The following is a 23,143-nucleotide window of genomic DNA, read 5'->3' as shown; positions in this document are numbered from 1 at the left end:
ATTTGTTTAAGTTCTTTGTAGATTCTGGATATTAGCCCTTTGCCAGATGGGTAGATTGTAAAAATTTTCTCCCATTCTGTAGGTTGCCTGTTCACTCTAACAGTAGTTTCTTTTGTTATGCAGAAGCTCTTTAGTTTAATTAGATCCCACTTGTCAGTTTTGGCTTGTATTGCCATTGTTTTTGGTGTTTTAGTCATGAAGTCCTTACCCATGCCTATGTCCTGAATGGTATTGCCTAGGTTTTCTTCTAGGGTTTTGATGGTTTTAGGTCCAACATTTAAGTCTGTAATCCATCTTGAATTAATTTTTGTATAAGGTGTATGGAAGGGATCCAGTTTCAGCTTTCTACATATGGCTAGCCAGTTTTCCCAGCACCATTTATTCAATAGGGAATCATTTCCCCATTTCTTGTTTTTGTCAGGTTTGTCAAAGATCAGATGGTTGTAGATGTGTGGTATTATTTCTAAGGGCTCTGGTCTGTTCCATTGATCTAGATCTCTTTTGGTACCAGTACCATGCTGTTTTGATTACTGTAGCCTTGTAGTATAGTTTGAAGTCAGGTAGCATGATGCCTCTAGCTTTGTTCTTTTAGTTTAGGATTGTCTTGGCAATGCGGGCTCTTTTTTGGTTCCATATGAACTTTAAAGTAGTTTTTTCCAATTCTGTGAAGAAAGTCATTGGTAGCTTAATGGGGATGGCACTGAATCTATAAATTACCTTGGGCAGTATGGCCATTTTCACAATATTGATTCTTCCTATCCATGAGCATGGAATGTTCTTCCATTTGTTTGTGTCCTCTTTTGTTTTGTTGAGCAGTGGTTTGTAGTTCTCCTTGAAGAGGTCCTTTACATCCCCGGTAAGTTGGATTCCTAGGTATTTTAATCTCTTTGAAGCAATTGTGAATGGGAGTTCACTCATAATTTGGCTCTAGTTTGATTGCACTGTGGTCTGAGAGACAGTTTGTTATAATTTCTGTTGTTTTACATTTGCTGAGGAGTGCTTTACTTCCAATTATGTGGTCAATTTTGGAATAAGTGCGATGTGGTGCTGAGAAGAATGTATATTCTGTTGATTTGGGGTGGAGAGTTCTGTAGGTGTCTATTAGGTCCGCTTGGTGCAGAGCTGAGTTCAATTCCTGGATATCCTTGTTAACTTTGTCTCGTTAATCTGCCTAATGTTGACAGTGGGATGTTAAAGTCTCCCATTATTATTGTGTGGGAGTCTAAGTCTCTTTGTAGGTCTCTAAGGAATTGCTTTATGAATCTGGGTGCTCCTGTATTGGGTGCATATATATTTAGGATAGTTAGCTCTTGTTGTTAAACTGATCCCTTTACCATTATGTAATGGCCTTCTTTGTCTCTTTTGATCTTTGTTGGTTTAAAGTCTGTTTTATCAGAGACTAGGATTGCAACCCCTGCTTTTTCTTATTTTCCTTTTGCTTGGTAGATCTTCCTCCATCCCTTTATTTTGAGCCTATGTATGTCTCTGCATGTGAGATGGATCTCCTGAATACAGCACACTGATGGGTCTTGACTCTTTATCCAATTTGCCAGTGTCTTTTAATTGGAGAATTAGCCCATTTACATTTAAAGTTAATATTGTTATGTGTGAATTTGATGCTGTCATTATGATGTTAGCTGGTTATTTTGCTTGTTAGTTGATGCAGTTTTCTCCTAGCATTGATGGTCTTTACAATTCGGCATGTTTTTGCAGTGGCTGGTAGCAGTTGTTCCTTTCCATGTTTAGTGCTTCCTTCAGGAGCTCTTTTAAGGCAGGCCTAGTGGTGACAAAATCTCTCAGCATTTGCTTGTCTGTAAAGGATTTTATTTCTCCTTCACTTATGAAGCTTGGTTTGGCTGGATATGAAATTTTCGGTTAAAAATTCTTTTTGTTAAGAATGTTGAATATTGGCCCCCACTCTCTTCTGGCTTGTAGAGTTTCTGCCGAGAGATCTGCTGTTAGCCTGATGGGCTTCCCTTTGTAGGTAACCCAACCTTTCTCTCTGGCTACCCTTAACATATTTTCCTTCATTTCAACTTTGGTGAATCTGGCAATTATGTGTCTTGGAGTTGCTCTTCTCAAGGGGTATCTTTGTGGCGTTCTCTGTATTTCCTGAAGTTGAATGTTGGCCTGCCTTGCTACGTTGGAGAAGTTCTCCTGGATAATATCCTGAAGAGTGTTTTCCATCTTGGTTCCATTCTCCCCATCACTTTCAGGTGCACCAATCAGATGTAGATTTGGTCTTTTCACATAGTCCCATATTTCTTGGAGGCTTTGGTTGTTTCTTTTTACTCTTTTTTCTCTAAACTTCTCTTCTCACTTCATTTCGTTCATTTGATCTTCAGTCACTGATACCCTTTCTTCCACTTGATCAAATCGGCTACTGAAGCTTGTGCATGCATCACGTAGTTCTCGTGCCATGGTTTTCAGCTCCATCAGGTCATTTAAGATCTTCTCTACACTGTGTATTCTAGTTAGCCATTTGTCTAATCTTTTTTCAAGGTTTTTAGCTTCTTTGCGATGGGTTTGAACATCCTTTTTTAGCTTGGAGAAGTTTGTTATTACCAATCGTCTGAAACCTTCTTCTCTCAACTCGTCAAAGTCATTCTCCTTCCAGCTTTGTTCCATTGCTGGCGAGGAACTGTGTTCCTTTGGAGGAGAAGAGGCACTCTGATTTTTAGAATTTTCAGCTTTTATGCTCTGGTTTCTCCCCACCTTTGTGGTTTTATCTACCTTTGGTGTTTGATGATGGTGACCTACAGATGGGGTTTTGGTATGGATGTCCTTTCTGTTTGTTAGTTTTCCCTCTAACAGGACCCTCAGCTGCATGTCTGTTGGAGTTTGCTGGAGGTCCACTCCAGACCCTGTTTGCCTGGGTATCACCAGTGGAGGCTGAAGAACAGCAAATGTTGCTGCCTGATCCTTCCTCTGGAAGGTTCATCTTAGAGGGGCACCTGGCTGTATGAGGTGTCAGTCACCCCCTACTGGGAGGTGTCTCCCAGTTAGGCTACTCGGGGGTCAGGAACCCACTTGAGAAGGCAGTCTGTCTGTTCTTAGATCTCAAACTCGTGCTGGGAGGACCACTACTCTCTTCAAAGCTGTCAGAAAGGAATGTTTAAGTCTGTAGAAGTTTCTGCTGCCTTTTGTTCAGCTATGCTCTGCCCCCAGAGGTGGAGTCTGCAGAGGCAGGCAGGCCTTCTTGAGCTACGGAGGGCTCCACCCAGTTCAAGCTTCCTGGCTGCTTTGTTTACCACCTCAAGACTCAGCAATGGTGGACACCCCTCCCCCAGCCTCACTGCCGCCTTGCAGTTCGATCTCAGGCTGCTTTGCTAGCAGTGAGCGAGGCTCCGTGGGCATGGGACCCTCCGAGCCAGGCGTGGGATATAATCTCCTGGTGTGCCGTTTGCTAAGACCATTGGAAAAGTGCAGTATTAGGTTGGGAGTGTCCCGATTTTCCAGGTACCATCTGTCACAGCTTCCTTTGGCTAGGAAAGGGAATTCCCCAACCCCTTGCACTTCCTGGGTGAGGCGATGCCCTGCCCTGCTTCGGCTCACGCTCCATGGGCTGCACCCACTGTCCAACAAGCCCCAGTGAGATGAACATAGTACCTCAGTTGGAAATGCAAAAGTCACCTGTCTTCTGCATTGCTCATGCTGGGAGCTGTAGACTGGAGCTGTTCCTTTTCGGCCATCTTGGAACCTCTCCCCTGAACTCTTTTTTTTTCCCCCAGTGCTTCTTCATGTGCTAAAACACTATAGGCTCTTGTCATATCAGAACTAGTTATACTGCTGTTTCTTGTTGAGGAAAAGAGTCAAACTCTGTAAAATATTTGAAGAGATTTATTCTGAGCCAAATATGAGTGACCAGTGGCCCATGGCACAGCCCTCAGGAGATCCTGAGAATGTGTGCCCTAGGTGGTCACACATTGGTTTCATGTATTTTAGGGAGATATGTATCAATTAATACATGTAAGATGTACATTGGTTCGGCCCAGAAATGTAGGAAAACCGAAAGTGGGGGCTTCCAGGTCATAGATAGATTCAAAGATTTTTTGATTGGCAATTGGTTGAAAAACTTATAATCAATAGAAAGGAATGCCTGGGTTACAATAAGGGATTGTAGAGACCAAGGTTTTTTTTCTTTTTTTTTTTTTTTGAGACGGAGTCTAGCTCTGTCGCCCAGGCTGGAGTGCAGTGGCGCGATCTCGGCTCACTGTAAGCTCCGCCTCCCGGGTTTACGCCATTCTCCTGCCTCAGCCTCCCGAGAAGCTGGGACTACAGGCGCCTGCCATCTCGCCCGGCTAGTTTTTTGTATTTTTTAGTAGAGACGGGGTTTCACCGTGTAGATCAGGATGGTCTCGATCTCCTGACCTCGTGATCCACCCGTCTCAGCCTCCCAAAGTGCTGGGATTACAGGCTTGAGCCACCGTGCCCGGCCAAGACCAAGGTTTTATTGTGCAGATGAAACCTCCAGGTAGCAGGCTTCAGAGATAATAGATTGCAAGTGTTTCCTGTCAGTCTATAGAGTCTGCTCTATCAGTATTTTGTGGAGGATTGGAGTTAATTATAATTCGCCCTTTGGTAGTATTTACCAGTGAAGCCATCTGTTACTGGGCATTTCTTTGCAGGAAGTTTTTGATTACTAATTCATTATTTTACTTGTTATAGATCTATTCAGATTTTCTGTTTTTTCTTGAGTCAGTTTTAGTAGTTTGTGTCTTTGTAGGAATTTGTCTATTTCATCTAAGCTATCTAATTTGTTGGAATGTGATGTCTATAGTATTCCAGTATAACCCTCTATAATTCTGTAAGATCAGTGGTAGTGTTCCCTCTTTCATTCTTGATTGTGGTAATTTGAGTCTTCTCTCTGTTTCTGGGTAGTCTAACTAATGGCATATCAATTTTGTTAATCTTTTCAAAAAATCAACTTTGGGTTTTATGAATTATCTCTATTTTTAAATGTCATTAATTTATATTGTAGTACTTATTATTTATCTATGTAGTTACCTTTCCTAATAGACTTTATTTCTTCCTACAGTGTAGGTTACTGTCTAGCTGTCTAGTGTCCTTTTACATCTGCCTGAAAGACTCTTTTTAACATTTCCCCTAGGGTATGTCTACTAATAGCAAACTCTCTCAGCTTCTATTTCTGTTTCTTTTTAATTTCCCCTTTATTCATTTATTATTTATTTATTTATTTATTTATTTATTTTTGAGATGGAGTCTTGCTCTGTTGCCCAGGCTGGAGTGCAGTGGCACAATCTCAGCTCACTGCAAGCTCCGCCTTCCAGGTTCATGCCATTCTCCTGCCTCAGCCTCCATAGCAGCTGGGACTACAGGCGCCTGCCACCATGCCCGGCTAATTTTTTGTCTTTTTAGTAGAGACAGGGTTTCACCATGTTAGCCAGGATGATCTCGATCTCCTGACTTCGTGATCCACCCTCCTTCACCTCCCAAAGTGCTGGGATTACAGGCGTGAGCCACCATGCCCGGCTGTACCCCTTTATTTTTGAAGGACATGTTTGCTGGTTATAGAATTATTGGATGACAGGTTTTTTTTTTCTTTCAGCGTTTTGAACGTCATCTCACTGCCTTCTGGCTTTCATGCTTTCTGATGAGAAATTAGTTGTTAATCTTATTGAAGATTGCTTGTACATGATGAATCTCTTTTTTCACTGCTTTCATGATTTTTTCATTGTCTTTGACTTCGACAGTTTGATTGATATAAATAGGTGTGGATCTCTTTGTGTTTATACTAGTTGGTACTTCCTGAATTTCTTAGACACATAAATTTATGTTTTTCATGAAATTTAGGAAGTTTTCAGCCATTATGTCTTTAAATATTCTTTCTTCCTATTTCTTTCTCCTGCTTCTGGGATATCCATTATGTATACGTTGATATGCTTGATGGTATCCCACATGACTCTGCAGATTTGTTCATTTTGGCTCCTTTTTTTTTCTTTTCCTCATACTGACTTGTCTCAATTGATGTAGCTTCATATTCCATGATTTTTTATTCTGCCTGCTCAGATTTGCTGTTGAGTCCTTCTAGTGAACTTTCATTTGTTATTTTACTTTTCAACTCCAGAATTTCTATTTTGGTTCTTATATAATTTTTGTCTCTGTTAATATTGTCTATTTCATGGGATATTATTATAAAACACTTCTTTAATTCTTTAGACATGGTTTCTTTTAGTTCTTTGAATGTGTTTTAAATAGCTGATTTAAAGTTTTTGTCTAGTAAGTCCAATGTCTGTGCTTCCTCAGGGGCAGTTTCTATTGGCTGCTTTTTTCCCCTGTGTATGAGCCGTATTTTCTTTTCATTCAATTTTTTAAATCTCCATTTGTTCATGAGGAAGTAATATGAATGCTTGGAAATTACTTTATACTTGTGGGTCCATTGTATTTACAAAAACCACTCTCTATGTTTTATAGTTTCCAAAATACTTATTTAAGTTTACTACATTTGATCTTAAAGGCAGCCCTGTGCTTTTTCCAGGGCAGAGATTATTTTTATTACTGTTTTACAGATGAGAAAACTGAAACTCGTATGACAAGCCTCTTTCCATGATACTGTATATTTTATGTATCCCTCTGTCTTTTACATTTAGCCTGCTGCCATTCATAATTCCACTATGTTGTTTTATGTACAAGCTCAGTTTGGTTTCTTTCATTCTTTGGGCTTGATATTATTCCAGATCGTTACAAAAATAGGTTTAAAATTGTTGTAAAAGCTCTTGGAACATTCTTATTAAATTCTTTTTGTGAAGCAAACTACATAGAAGAACAGCCACATTCACCAAAAGCCATAAATACTTAGATTTACTTCTGGCTCCTAAGAGAATTCTTCATTTGGGAGAAGTTCATTTGTATTCAGGTTTATTTTACATGTTTCCTTATTTCAGTTGCTTTTTTTTTCTCCTGATATTTTGATTTTTAAGGTACCAAAGCCGTTTTCTTATAATACAAGAAATTTGAGTTAAAGTTTGAAGATAGAGAACTAGACAACTGTCAATGTGGAGTGAATGCAAGGATATCCAGAAACATTCCACCTACACCAAAATATCTGTTTCACCGGTGTTCCCCAGTCTCTATAATTTCCACTGCCAATCATTACTTTGGGATGAGCCGTTCTTCCCAGAAGGCCCTGTTTGAAGGCCCTGTTTAAAGGCACAGTTTACCAAAGTGGAGTCATATCTTAAACCATTATTATTATCTGTTAACAGACAAAGGAATCTGACATTTATTCTTAGTCTATTGTGTGCCCAGGCACTGTGCTAAATTATTTCCTCATGACAGTTCATATAAGGTAGGTGGTATTATCTCGATTTGACAAATATGGAAAACTTAAACCACCAAGAACAAGATCCTAAGTGACTGACAGATAGATTTTGCCAGGGTGGAGGACATGAAGCATGGAAGAGGTGCCCCAGTTAGATGAGTGAATAGGCAGACACTGAACATTCAAGGGCCATTTTAAAAGACTGGGTCATCTGGGCAGAAGCAAATAGAGAAGATCAACCTTGTCCAATTGAAGGTACTGTTTCTTTGTTTCCCTGTCAGCTAGACTGAGTGGTGAGAAGTGCTATAAATTACAAGGAAGGAGAGAGAGGGAGAGAGAGGTGGGAGAAATAGCAGACTTTGATAATTATTTACCATAGGGCTAGAAAGTGAAATTTTACAAAGCAATACAGTGAAGAAGTGTGCTTTTCTAAAAGCAAGATAATATTTCTAAGGGTAAAGTTTTGACCTACATAAAGGAGCGAATGTTTTCATGCCAAAAATAAAGGAACTGTTTTGCCAGTTGAGTTCATGGAAAATAAATCTTATTTCTGGCGGGCATACCTAGAAACAGAAGTCAAGCTGGGATGGGGTGGGGCAAGGCCATGTTTTGGGAAGAAGTACTTGATTAGCAGCAGCAGCAACCTCCTCCAAATTCCCGTGGCCCTCCATGTTTTATATTACTTGTTAGGGAAGTTGTGTATTTCCTTTTCATTAATTAAGGTATCTGCTTAAGTGTGAGTGCCTAAGCATGTTAATTTGTTGGGCACTCTGTCTCTGATGTTGTGGGTGGTGCATTTATGGCAAAAGGTCTCTTCATTGCCAGCTCACAGATGGTGATGCTAGAATTTAGTTCAAACTTGTGGAATCACTACATACAACTTCAGTGATTATTGCACTGTATATGTTCCTGCCTCTTTCCAGAAACATGAAAACACAAGATGTCGACCATCTGAAATGTCAGGGTAGTCCTTAAATATAGTTGCTATTTAAAGATGTATAAATTATAACCATCCCACCAAATTTCATCTCTGGGGCAGCAACGTATTTGAAGTTTTGATTTAGTTGAAAGGCATGACAATTTAGGAGTTTACCATTTATATTAACAAAATTTATCAAATGCTTAAATGTGTATAAGAGACTGGGAAACAAAATGGAATTATGTGCAATTGAATGCAAATGCAATGATTTTAGTATAATTAAGCCTCTCTAAGGTGCTTTCAACTGGAATTGCTTGGGAATAGATAGAAAGAAATGAATAGGAGAAAATAATAAAGGGCATTTGATTTATCCACTTAATCAGGAGTGGATCAGAATGAGAACTTTGAAAGGTTGTCGGAGTTGATTATTTGAGTGTAGGAACCAAGCCTTTTCCTCTTCTTGCACTGAGCTGGTTTTATTCCACTACATTTCCGCACCTTGCAGAAAGGAACTCCTTGTGGACTATATGAGGGTAGGCTCTATGTTCTGTAAGTACCACTTACTCACACCAACCTGGAAATTGGCTGCTACATACTCCACCTCCCACCCACACCCCCACGCACACCCCACCCACACCCAGGGGCTGTGTTGCTCTCCCTCTAGCCTGAGATTTGGCAAGGTTTGGCTAAGGATTCAGGAGGAAGAACCTCATTTTCCCCTACTGGAACTTAAACTCATTTTGCAGCTCTTACATTCTTTTGCTTCTTTTTCACTTTACCTGCCCTCAGCTGATTCTTCTGTTATCCCGAAGGATTAGGCAGAAATCTAGCATTATTTATAGCACTGGTGTGGTTGAAAGGCTTTACTATCTATTGTCTTCGTAGACTTTCTGTCTTCCCCTGTAAATTGGGGGGCAGGATTTTACCATATGCTCTATCAGGTGCTTTCTAACTCACTTACCATTCCAGTCTATGACTTTCTTCCCAGCCCTTTTCTAATTCCCTCGTAAGATGTTGAATATAATGCTGAGCACTTCTGGGTGATCGATACATCTAATATCTCCATTTCTCATACTAGATGCCATCCTCTGGGAGGCAAATGCCCCATTTCCCAGCCATCCCCTTTCCTGTTGCATCCACCTAGGCCATTCAGGTTGATTTCTTCAAAGACAGAAATTACCATAGCTGTATCCAGAAGAATTATATTGAACGAACATGATATTAAGACTGTGCGTATATTACCTGGTATATTAAAAGGGGGTTAAATGTTATGGGGGAGGGTAACAGCTGTTTATTTAACAAAATGTTAATTGAATATGACTACAAGGAATCTCAGAGGATGATGGGGAAGCCCATGTTAGAACTAGTCAAGACATTGTTACCTACTGAGCTCAGTGAAGAGAAAGAAAGGTGGAACTGTAAGTGTGTTGACTATAGCCTGTTATAAGCTGTCCTTTTCCCTTCCCACACTTACCTTCTGCTGTTCCTACCACTCTATCACCACCATCATCACCAAACGATTTTGTGGGATAGGGAAGGATTCCAAGTAAGAAGCCCAGCCAAACACTTCAGTCCCAGGAGCAAGCAAAATGTGCACACCCTATCCACCAAAGAGGGCCAATAGAGAAAATAATTCACCAGAATCTCTACCAAACTATACCTAGCCAAAATAGGAAGAGTTCAAGCACTGCCCAACACTTGAGTACAGATTAGCTGGACTTGGTTACATGATGCTCTTCCCAGACCTTGTGGTTAAATTCTAATAACCTTCTTAGGAAAAACAAGAGTCCTGTCTTGGGAATGCTTGATGAGGTTTGGAATTCAAGAATAAGAGGCAATGATGAGAGAGACCCAGATGAGCATGAAAATGATTGTATCCGAACTAAGTTCCAACTGTATTCTTATTTCAGAGAAATGAAATTAACCTAAATTATGCTACCCCAAGGCAAGTATATAGATACACTAAATCAGCTAGTGTTTTAGGGGATGAAAGGTCGATGTGAATGTTAGTTTAGGCAAATGCCAAGTCGCAATTATTTTGTGAAGGTTAGTTTAGGCCAATATTAAGTAGAAATTATTTTGTAAGCCTGTACAGTCAACCCAACAGAAAATTTTACAACTGTGGAAAAAACATGTAAGGATATGATAGAATTAACTAGCTAAAACTGAGAGAATGTTCACCAATATCAATAATAAGTAGATGTTAAATAACTATGAATTTTGTTAAAAGACCATCTGACCTAATATGGGATGCCAACAAGGTAGTAAATGTATTCAAATTGCAAATGGCTAAGCTTAAGTTGAACTACAGTGTTCAGTGATATCCTTTCAAACAATGTCCTAAATAATTACCAAAAGCAGGGCTCAAATTCCTTTCCTATTGGAGAATACCATCAATTCCGTTCAATTTCACATTCCTTCATCCACTGTTTGACCATGCCAGTCAAACCACTTGAGGTACAGAAAAGAGAACTACACTACAACAAGGAAGTACTTAATCATTTGGTAGCTGCAGCATATAATTTGGCTTGCCAATGGCCTATGTAAGAGTCTAGTGCTCTAGTGGTCTTCTGTGACCAACATGTTACAAAAGCTATACATGCTGAATTCAGAGAGACCCAATCATTTTAGCATCTTTAATGCTGTATTTACCAAACAAAGCACTGTTTTAGGACATGTCCCAGTTTTTTATATTTAAAAGAATGACCTGAGCATTTCTTAAGTTAGTGTTTACTTAAGGAGTGAAGCTAAAAAAAAATATACAAGGGCGCCATTCCTTTGCTGCTGTTGCTTCAGCCTGTAAAGGTGTATGATTAGATAGGAATATTGTAATGATTTTATTCATGTTTCCTGAGAGAGAGCCCATTTCCCCCTTAGGATTCAGTGACCTAAAATTTGGGAAGGGAAAGGCTTGAAAATCTCTGACCTCCAAGGAAACTAGAAACTCAAAATAGAGTTTTTCAAGTCCCAGTCTCAATTATCTGAAACATATTTAAAAATTCATATTCTTTAAATAGTATACCAGAACACGAAAACTGCTCTCACCAAAAACCTATTTATAAACCCTGATCTAGACCTAGTCTTTAAAGGGAGGAAGCTTTGTCAGAAACTAGTGGCATCTCATTAATCCTCAGTGGGCTAGAGGCCTTCTGGAAGAATAGTGAACCAATGTCCCCCAGTCAATGAGGTTGACTCTTCAAGCCCAATGCTTGATGACATGGCTGCTGTGGTTCATACACAGATGTTATTTTTAGAGGCAAGAATTCTCATTTCCCAAAAGTATTACCACAAGATGTCTATTTGGAATGAATCACATTATGCATTTGGACAATAGTAAATGTTCACATCATGTCTGCGTAACCTCAGTTCCCTAAAGAAATATGTAATATCTTGGTACACTCTCACCCCAGGACCCTTGCCCTCTGTCAGTGGCCCTCATCTAACTGAGGTGATTTATTTGGAAATGGAGCAGGGCTGTGGGGTTCCATAGATGTCTTTGAAGCAGGTTTTTCTTCCAGAAAAAAAGTTATATTTTGTCCTTGTGGCTTTTCACAATAACTGGTATAGGGACAAAAATGTCACCAATCTTCCACAAAGCGAGTAGCAAGGCTTAGAGACCTTCAGGGAGAATTTGAACTTGGTGGCCTGCAAGAGTGCCTTGCTGTGTTTGTACTTTGCTGCCACAGCTGGCAAATCAGCCTGATCTGGCTAAACTTTTTGGGCCTAGGCCAGTCTCATGTCCAGCCTTTATAACTATGACTAGACTGTGTGGGGCTTTTGGTCCCTTAAACTGAGCTTTATTCTAGTAGGGCTGGAGACCCTCAAGGAGGGCATTACAGAGCCCAGAGTTAACACACACAGGCAGACTACTCTAGCCAAGAGAGTACTTATCTGGGAACTGGCAGAGGCTCCCTGGGTGGGTCCGGTAACCTTGTTTAGCCACTTAGTGCTTTGGTTGGCCACATCCCTTTGGGTTAGCTGGTTCATTTGCTTCAAAAGATCGAATGACTGCCTTCTTCTTTGACTTTACCCTACTCCCTCCTGGGAGGAGTCTCCCTCATCTGTGGGGAAAGATGGTACCTGCCTTTCATGGTAGCCCAATAAAGTAAATGCTGATAGTCAATCACTCAGTCCGTCTGTTCAGCTGTCTTGATGTCTAACTGTGGAATCAGGGCTCCCTGGCAGGAATCAGCTATTACCATACCAGGAAAACAGCAATGGCATATCAGACTCAGTCAAAGAGACAGAGGTTGGAAAAAAGTCAAGTCAATGAAGAGGGCTGGCACAGTGGCTCACGCCTGTAATTCCAGCACTTTGTAAGGTCAAGGCAGGAGGATTGCTTGAACCCAGGAGTCCCAGACCAGCCTGGGCAACATAGTGAGACCCCAATCTCTATTAAAAAGAAAGAAAGAAAAAAATTCAGTGAATAAGCTACTTATTAATTTCTTAACCCATTGTTCATTCATTCTTCTAGTTACCAAACATGTCCTAAGCACCCACTATGTGTCAGGCATTGTGCTAGTCTCAGGGCTGTACCCTTTCTACGCTGAAGAAAGTTTTCAGGCTGAAAATGGACATGTTGCCCCACATCTCTCTTGGCTCTAATTTCCTCATTTGTAAAATGAGGCTAATAATACCTGCCCTGCTGCCTCACAGGGGTCCCATATAGATCAACTAAGAGAACAGATACAGAAGCTTTTAATTATAAAAATCATAAAATGCTAGTAGTTGTGACTCAATAATGAAGATTTATTGAGGGCTTACCATGTTCTCCAGATTTAGCCTTACCCAGGCCATAACTGAATGTTAACCTATACCAAAAATTCTGAATTCATCCTGTTTGAAAATTCAGGTTCTATAAATATGTAGTTTTTCATGTATAAAATTAATATTTTGTGAGTGCTGTGCACCAGATACTAAGCTCAGTGCTTTACACAAATTACCTCATTTAATCCCCATAATTACACAATGTGGGAGATGGATACAAGTATTATTATACTCATAGAGAAGAAATATGGAACTCAGAGAGGTTAAAGAATAACTTATTGGCTGGGCACAGTGACTCACACCTGTAATCCAAGCACTTTGTGAGGCCAAGGTGAGAGGATCACTTGAGCCTATGAGTTCAAAATTAGCCTGGGCAATGTAGGGGGACCCTATCTCTACAAAACAAATTTCAAAACTATTCAGGCGTGGTGGCATGCACCTGTAGTCCTAGCTACTCAGAAGGCTGAAGCAGGAGGATTGCTTTAGCCCAAGAGGTCAAGGCTGCAGTAAGCTGTGATCACTCCACCACACTCCAGCCTGGGCAACAGAGCAAGACCCTGTTTCAAAAAAGCAAATAAAATAATAGCTTATTTTTAGTAACAAGACTAGTAAATGATAGAGTCAATTTGAATCCAAGTTTTCTGACTCGAGAATATGAACCTTTAACCACCATGCTATACCTCCTCTTGGAAAAGAATCAAACTCTATACACTTTTAAACTATTGGTAATATTATTGATAGAATTATTGGAAATTTTCCACTTTGAGGTAGTGGACAGTTTCTTAGAACTACAGAGAACATTTCTACCACTGGGGAAGGAGCCCCACTGAGATGGATTTGATTCCATCCTAGGTCAGCTTCTTCACATCCTGGTGTTTTGTTTGTTTGTTTGTTTCCCATCCATTTAACAGGGGGACATATTTTCATAAGTTTCACTGCTGCATTCACAAACCATAAAGTAAGAATTGGGAAAGCTGGAAGTGGTAGAGAAAGTGTGTTAAGTGGATCAGAGACAGATGTGGAAGCAAAACCCAGGCAAGAACATATGTGGGTATGGGTAGCTTTGCTGATACCATATGGAAGCACAGCCTCTAGCAGGTCTCCCTTCTTTGTCATTAAACATCTCTGTGTGCATCCTTGGTACACAGACTCTTATCTTACTGGGAGCATCCAGAAGGGATTTCCCAGACCCACAAAAATTCCACCCAGCCTTCTTTCTAGTGCTTCAGTGTGTGGCCATGGAGTATTACTTTTTTTGCCTTAGGAGGTATTCGTAACAAGCTCTTATGTCTGCTGCTATGGCTGCTGCTACTACCCCTCTTCCCCCTCTTTTCCTCTTCAAGATCATCATCATTATTCTTAGCAGAAGAGTTAAAATGTCCAAGAACTTATTACCTTTCCAGGCAATGTGCTAAGCACTTTACATGCATTATTCTATTTATTTGTTCATGCATCCACTTAATATTTACTGAACATTACTTTGTACCAAACACTGTGCTAGACACTGGGAATCGAACACGCTTTTATCCCTTCTGTTAGTCTAGTGGGGATGCAACAGGGAATATATAATTACAAACCATGAAAAGTTCTAGAAAAGAATACATGGAACTATATGAAAGGTAAATGGTGCTATTTTATTTAATTCTTCAACAGCCCTGTGAAGAGAATAAATAGTATTATCCCCCATTTTACAGGTGAGGAAAGTGAAGCTCAGAGAGTTTAAGTGACTTGCCCAAAGTCACACAGCTAGTAAGTAGGCTGAGTAGGGATTCACATCCATGCTGGTCAGATTCCAAAGCTCGTGCCCTTAACTGCTATACTTTATTGCCCCCCAATGTGTGAAGTGCATATATGGCCATTAATTCTAGGCCTATACATTTGGATTCTGGCTTTATCTCAAATGTATGGAGTTGCAATTGTTTCCAATTAGTTGTGGCTGTGGTTTGGTGCATTCATTCAAAGAGAGTGTGCACGCAAAGCACAGGTCATGTGGTAGGCCTTGTGGATGTGCACAACGTATAAATAATAATGGCATTCCAAAAAAACTGGGCTTCACTGGAGTCACTACATTTGTTTTCCATTAACTTATGCTACTCAAATACAAACAGTAAAACATGTGTTTACTTTGCTGTGGATACAGAAAGCCAGAACCCCAAAGCACATTTTGCAGGTCTTATAAAGCTGAGCATCCAAATATTTCAAAATCAGTTTTATAAGCCCAGCTTAATAGCTTTAAAATGTAACCTGGATTCCAGATATTAAAAAATGCCTACAGAAGGTATGTGAGTAGCCAAAAGAGACAAAACCAGCTAAATCCTTAAAATATGTACCAAGTCCCATATTTGCAGTATCTATTTTGTTACTTATCCCTTTATTTTTTTTTAAATGCTAAAGAGCTTAAAGTCAAGCAAACTCTTAGCCATGTAGCAGCAGTAATGGAATTTTTCATTCTGTACTAACCAGCTGTCTGAAGCTTTTCAAAACAAACCTCTTCATAATGAGATAGTTTGGTTATTTAAAACACAGTAGATGACAAGCCTGGGGAAAGCAAGCAGGAGGCATCCAATGTTGTTCAATGCCCAATGCTTCTCTCCCCCTTCTGGTCCTCCCACCCAATAGTGAAAAGCTTTCCCATCAAGTTATATAGTTAATGCCTAGCATCTGAGAAAATGGAATTGAAATGGAAATTATCTGAGCTAAAGGCAGTAAAGATGGCAAAAAATGTACAATGAAGGCCTCATTCATTGATGTCTTTACCTAAGACACATGTTTCTTTTGAAGAGTTCTGGACCGGGGGGAGGGGGCAAATATATTATTGTTAATGAGATCTCTATTACTCAGTAACTGAGTCAAGTTATGTCCCCTCTCTGAGCTTCAATGTCCTCCCTTAATGTGAGAAATGGGGATGGCAGTCTTTCCTGTTATACAAACTCGTGGAGAGGATTGAGGATTATGTGAGAGAACATATGGTAAACCCCAGCACAGTGTGTGACTGATAAGGTTCATATCTTTGCAATCAAGACAATTCCAAGAGGCATATTATTTATACCATATAGGCAGATCAAGACTTGCTGCTCTCACTGGTCTAATTTCAACATATTTGATCACTCTCAGAACAAGTATGTCCTTTGATCTCCCATGGACCAAGCACAAAAAGAGCTTCAGTCAAATCTCATTGTCCCGTGCTGCCGTGCCCTTTTGTTATCTTGGTTATGGCTTTAAAAATATAAAATTGCTGTGCTTCACAAAGCCCTTTTTTCTCTTACAATGTGTTTCTAATTTTCTTAAGTAATTATTCCAGGCTTCTTGTTTCCTTTTATCACACAACCCTGGGTACCTGTTCCAAGGCTAACTTTAAATGTTTCCCTGTCTAATCAAATGAAGTCAATCACCTTTATACAAGGGTATTTTCCTTAACTACAAAGACAAAAGGTCATGATATCCATACCTAACTGAAAAGGAAATCATCATATTGCATTTACTTTTAAACACATGGTTTGAAGAGCATTTACTAAGGATTCCAACATGCATGGTACTCTGGTGGCTCTTGTCAGAAGATGGTTTCAGTGGGATTCTGGGAAGCAGAGTAACATTGAAACAGCCTTTCTAAAAGAGTAAGGAGTGGTCTGTGGTTCACTCAACAGTAAGATGAGGGAGACAGATCTAGTTAGGCATGTGCCTGTAGTACCAGCTACTCAGGAAGCTGAGGCAAGAGGATTGCTTGAGCCCAGGAGTTCGAGACAAGCCTAGGCAACATAGTGAGACCCCAGCTCAAAAAAAATAAATGCAGATCTGTGTGCTCTGTCCCAGATTCACCAAATCAGAAACTCTGTGAGTGAATTAGGCCAGGAAGCATGTCCTTTTTTTTTTTTTTCTTTAACTTTTGCCTTTTTATTTTTTTTGAAAATCACAATTTATTTTTATTTTGTCAAAATTGCTGACCTGAATATTATAGGGAAAGAAAAGATTGAATGATTGCCAAGAGCTCAATATCAACACAAAAATGTAAACCATCAAGACTGTTTGTACACTAAAAAACTTATGTTTCTGTTACGTGTTTGGGGGAATTATGGCTACACATTGAATTACTTGTTATTTAAATATTACTTCTACAATACGTATTATCTTAGATATTTTTCTTTTTCTTACAAAATGTCTTTCAACTTAAAAAATGTTTAATTCTTTATTTTTTCCTTTTATTTTTGGTTGACACATAATTGTATGAATTTATGGGACACAGTGATATTTCAATACGTGTATACAATGTACAATGATTAAATCAGGGTAATTAGCATATCTATCACCTCAAACATTTATTATTTGTGTTGTGGACATTCAAATCCTCTCTTCTAGCTTTTAGAAAATATACAATAAATTATTATTAACCATATTCATCCTACGGTAGTGTAGAATAGTGGTCCCCAACCTTTTTGGCACCAGGGACCAGTTTCATAGAAGAAAATTTTGCCATGGACCAGGGGTGTAATGGTTTTGGAATGAAACTGTTCCACCTCAGATCATCAGGCATTAGATTCTCATAAGGAATGCCACCTAGATCCTTTGCATATGTAGTTCACAATAGGCTCCCATTCCTATGAGAATCTAATGCTGCTGCTGATCTGATAGAAGGCGGAACTCAGGTGCCCACCTGCTACTCACCTCCTGCAGTGTGGGGACCCTGTTATAGAACACTAGAACTAATTCCTCCTATCTAGCTGTAATTTTGTATCTATTGACCAATTTCTCCCTATCCTACCCTTCCCAGACTCTAGTAACCACTATTCTCTACTTCTATTAGCGCAACTTTTTTTTAGCTCCTATGTATGAGCGAGAATGTGGGGTACTTATCTTTCTACGCCTGACTTATTTCACTTAACATAATGTCCTCCAGGCTTATCCATCTGGCCTCAAATGACAGGATTTCATTATTTATTATGGCCAAATATTATTCCATTGTGTATATGTACCACATTTTCTTCATCCATTCATCTGTTGATGGACATTGCAGGTTGATTCCAAATCTTGGCTATTGTGACTAGTGCTACAATAAACATGGGGGTGCTGATATCTCTTCAGTATGCTCATTTCTTTTCCTTTGAATAAATACCCAGTAGTGGGATTACTGGACCATAGAATAGTTCTATTTTTAGTTTTTTGAGAAACCTCCATATTGTTTTCCATAATGCTTGTGCTAATTTACATTGCTATCAACATGTATAAGAATTTAGCATGGCTAAGTTTTTAATAAGCATCCTGGTGATTCTTATGGAATTTAGAGAATCACTCCCTTAATGTGTAAGTATGTACATACCCTTTGACCCAGTATCCTTACTAAGGAAATAATCCAAAATATGGAAAGAGTTGTGTGAATGTTCCTGATGATTACATTTTTGTTTATAAAAGCAGAATAACAGGAAACAATGCAAATATTCAATATTAGGAAAATGGTTAAGTAAATGTTGATAGATCCCTTAATGGATAGATACATTATCCCATGTAAAGTATGACGTTTATCACATTTACTTATTATAACAATTCTGTGAGGCAGGCATTATTTTCCCTCATTTTATAGATGAGGACACTGAGGTTTAGGGAGATTAAGCAGCTTGTCTGAAAATACAATTTTAATAAGTGGAAAAAGTAGTGTTCTAGCTCAAGTCAATCTGCTTCCCAAATACAAGTTCAATTTAAAAACAAGCATTAAAAAGTGCTGACCTTTGAAAACACAAATATTGTTTATTTAAGTTTGGGAATTAGGGGTTTTCTTCCTTGTTTCTTTTTCCTTTCACTTTTCTATATTTGATACTTGCATATTTAAAATAGATTCTAAAAGAAAGTTGATTGTATGCTTAGGCAACTGTGACAGTCTCAGTGGCTAAAACAGAGTTGCATAGACAGTAGTGGCTGTAGAAAAAGCTGGAATGTGAAGGGCCTTGTGCACTTCCACTAAGGTGTCCTCTGTATGCAAAGTAATGCATAGCAGAAGTGTCAGGTTAACAGAATGTCTGTGGGGATAGTGGAATGAAATACTCAGATGTAAGTTTTAATATGATAGTTTACATTGATAATCATTATTGTATGCCTTGGCTTTTAAAAACCTAACAGGACAGTGTCCTTTGAAAATGGCAGTTAATAAAAAGCATTAGGCCCCTAAAGTTACCTCCTTTTGTGTGTAAGTCCCTCCTAATTTTCTTTTCATGAAATGAATGTTCAGTCTGAAAGACTGAGAGAGGGAACAAAAAGGTCAATATTGTGAATTGTAATTAGGCAATTGGATTTCTGGGCCAAATTCCAGGCTGTGGAATCCACTCCTTGCTGGCAATTCCTCCTCTCTGACCCATTACCCTTCTTTCAACACTCTGGAGCTTCAGTCTCTTCTTTAAGATTTTTGCATTAACAATAGATTTCTAGGTTTGGGTTTGTTTTGTTAATGTGTGAGGGTTAGGTTTATCAGTGGCTGTCTGTGTAAAATGGCTTAAAAGTCTACTGTAATCCTTCTTCCATGCTGAATTTGTCACCAGAATGGGAATGATTTAATACCTAAAGAAGTAACTTCACTGACAAAGTTTTAAAGGGTTTTTGTTTAATTGCACTTTGTTTTAAACTGAGCTACTCAAGAATAGTGGGGGCATTGCACACAGGTTGGAAATGGCCTCTCAAAGATTAGCTACAGGTCTTAGCCAAGATCCTCCAAAAATGTTTAGCTATTCATTCACAAATTCTTCTTCTATAATTAATCTGGACCTTGACTTTCTCCTTTTTCATAAGGTTGTGGAAATAGCTTTGAAAGAATTAAAGATACCATAACACTTCATTTGCTTCAGTTCAATAGCACATATATTGAGTGCCTACTATGTGCTAGACACTGCCTTAAATGCTCTGGGGTTCAAAGATATATAAGATTAAACCCCTGGGCAGCTCACAGAATGGTAGTAGAGAGAAGTCATATGTACAAATAATACCAGATTGCATACAGAAAGTGGCATTTAGGAGGTACAGATCAAGGGAACAGTGGTAGAAGAGGGAGAGGGAGAGCTATAATGACTGTCTACCAGGAAAACTTTATTAATGACATGGCATTAGAACTTGGCTTGAAAGTATGGAGGGCTTTGAACAGACACAAATGAAGAACAGCTCATAGTACATTCTCAATGAATGTGTACATTCTCAATAGTACATTCTCAATGTGTACATTCTCATAGTACATTCTCAATGAATGTGTTAATGAAAGGGACAGATGCAAGACGTGCTTGAGAAATAGCAAGTTCACTAATCTGTATCTAAACATAAATTTTGCTTATGTGAAAAATTATCATTCAGGTATTCCATGATGTACACAAAGGATGCATTCTTGAAAATTAACATAAAAATGCTTATGTTGAAAGCAAATTTCTCATAAGACATAATGGTAAAGGAGGGCATTGGGGGTTTTGGTGAAACTGAAGTGATGTTATAGGCTAGATAAACAGTTCTCAAACAATGGTTTATGGATCCTGGGAATCCAAGAAATCCAGAGATCCACAAGGTTAAAACTACTTGCACAACAGTACTAAGATATTATTTGTCTTTTCCCCTGCGTTGATATTTGCACCAATGGTTCAAAAGCAGTGGCAAATACAACTCTTCAATGCCACAATATGAATCAAGACACCACAGGATGAATTAAGCCAGTAGCACCAAAATGTACTAGTAGTCATTGTATTCTTCACTGGTGTGTACTTGCAGAAAAATAAAGGGCAGTTTCACTTAAGGATATCATTGCTGAATCTGTAAAAATTTACCAATTTTATTAAACCTCATCTCTTACACTTTTAAAAGATTCTGTGTTATAAAATGGGAAGTACACTTAAAGTATTTACACAGTAAACCATGTCAGTGTGCATCTCAAGAAAAGGCACTTGTGAGAAATTTGAGCTGTGAGCTTTCTGTTTCATTTTTACTTGAGAGAATGACTGACAAACTATAGTTATGCAGACTTGAATACTTGCTAGACATTTTCTTGGAAAGGAACAAAGAGAGCCTGTCAGTTCAGGGAAAACAACTGGCAGTATTTATTGCCAATAATAAAATTCAGGCTTTCAATAGAACACCAAAAATTGTTTTAAACTTTTACCTGCCACTGTGAGCTTGAGAGCTTCCCAAAACTTAAAGACTTTTCGGATGAGATTGGAGATAATATTAATGAATGTGATTTTTTATATCATATAATGAAAGGTGTTGACATTGGCAAGATCCACATTGCTCAGTGAGCCAGTATTTTCCAGATGACCCATGGATGATGATACAAAATGAGTAAAATGCATGTTCAAAGTTCAAAACATATGAATGGATTTAAATGTAACAGGACATGAAATATTTATTTATATAGTTTCATATTCTACATTGCAACTACTTGTTGAGTTTTTATGTAGTGTTAAAGAAAAATCTCCACAATTATCTGAAAAGTCTGCTAAAATACTTCTCTCTTTTCCTACGACATATCTGTGGGAGGTTGCATTAACTGCAGATGTTTCAACCAAAACCATATATCACAGCAGATTGAGTGGAGAAGCAGATTTGATAATCCAGCTATCTTATATTAAGCTGGACATCAAAGAGATTTATAAAACTGTTAAATAGTGCCACTCTTCCTGTGAATTATCTTATGTCTGGGAAAATATGTTTGTCATTCAAAAATGTTTATGTTCTAGCCAGGGCAATATAGTGAGACCTCGTCTCTACAAAAAGTAAAAAAAAAAAAAAAAAAAAAAAAAAAAAATTGGGAATGGTGTCACACACCTGCAGTCCCAGCTACTTAGGAAACTGAGGTGGGAGGATTGCTTAAGCCTGGGAGGTCGAGGCTGCAGTGAGCCATGATCATGCCACCACACTCCCACCTGGGTGATGGATCCAGACCCTGTGTCAAAAAAAAATGTTTATGTCACATCATGGGTTCATTCTTGTTATGTTTACAGAAGCTATCAAATAAATATTTTTAAAATTTCTCAGTTATAATTTCTAAGATGGCAAATGTTGATAGATATAACTCGTATAAACAAAAGTTCTCTATGGTTCTCAGTAAGTATAAAGGAGTCCTGAGACCAAGAAGTATGAGAACCACTAATCTAGCTCATCTTAGCCTGTATTTATATATAATAAATGTAGTTGTGTATGATGAGCAGCAGAGGAAGTGGCAGGGTGAACGTGGTGCTGGAGTGGGAGACAGTTGGTAGATTGGCTTCTCCAATACCATTAGAGGTTGTTGGCCAGAAAAAAACAAAAACGAAAACGTCTTTGGGGCTTTCTTTTCTTTGCTAAAAAATAAAAATAAAAACGTAAAAACCACCTGCAGAATCACATTTCTGTGTAGTATGTAGCTCTTTCCAAGTAGATCTCAGGGTGGCAGCTAAATCACAGGTGGAGAGCATAAAAGTATACTTAGCCGTGACATAAACATAGGAACAATGGAAACCACAGAAACCCGAGCTTGTGTTTGCAGCAGTTTTTCTTTCTGGATACCTCTTCCACAATCACAAAAATCTCAGTTTCTGTATATCCAGAATCTTTTGTTGGCTGTCTTTTAAAAGTAGGGGTTGAGTCTAAGATTTAGGATGAGAAATGTGTGATGGGGAAGAAGCCAGGACAAAAACAGAATGTAAGAATGAAGCCTTGGAGAGAGATGGCGAGGAAAAATAAGATGGAATCTGACAACAGCCCTTGGGGACCCTTCGTGCGGTGTGCTGGGTCTTTGGGTCAGTGTAGAGACTTTTGAAAGGTGGGAGTCCCGTTAAATTAGTAATGCATTGGCCATGTGACTGAAAATCCAGACACTGCAGAGTGAAACAAACATGTCTCTTAGTGTGCATATTATCTATAAAAAGCAAACTAAATTTAAAAGCATCTTATTGGAATTGTGGGAGAGGAGAATATTGAACAATTTTTCTAGAGATCAAGGCATATATAATCATGATGATTGATTATAAGTAGTTATTGTACATGTGTGTAAAATGGCAGTGCTATTCTCCTCATTCGGTAGGAAGCACTTTGTGGTTTTAATTTAGTGACTGTAAATTTGGTTATTGGTGGCTTCCATAGGGATCTTTCCTGGTCTTGGTGTCCTCTTAGCTTTGCCTTATCATGTCTTAAGTTCCTCATGAGTGAGTTGTATCATGGAGACTTTCAGGAGCTTAAATACC

General features: G+C 38.8%; 1 protein-coding gene across 4 annotated transcripts in view; it reads left to right on the top strand.

Moving 5' to 3' along the window:
• The window catches only part of GPC3 (glypican 3), a 470,409-nt gene that overhangs the window by 375,599 nt on the left and 71,667 nt on the right, over positions 1-23,143 (top strand). The gene's annotated exons all lie outside the window — the stretch shown is intronic.

Source organism: Colobus angolensis, unplaced genomic scaffold (genome assembly GCF_000951035.1).
Source record: "Colobus angolensis palliatus isolate OR3802 unplaced genomic scaffold, Cang.pa_1.0 Scaffold88, whole genome shotgun sequence".
Lineage (NCBI taxonomy): Eukaryota > Metazoa > Chordata > Mammalia > Primates > Cercopithecidae > Colobus > Colobus angolensis.
The sequence above is the reverse complement of the archived record's forward strand: the minus strand, read 5'-3'. Positions and strand labels throughout refer to the sequence as shown.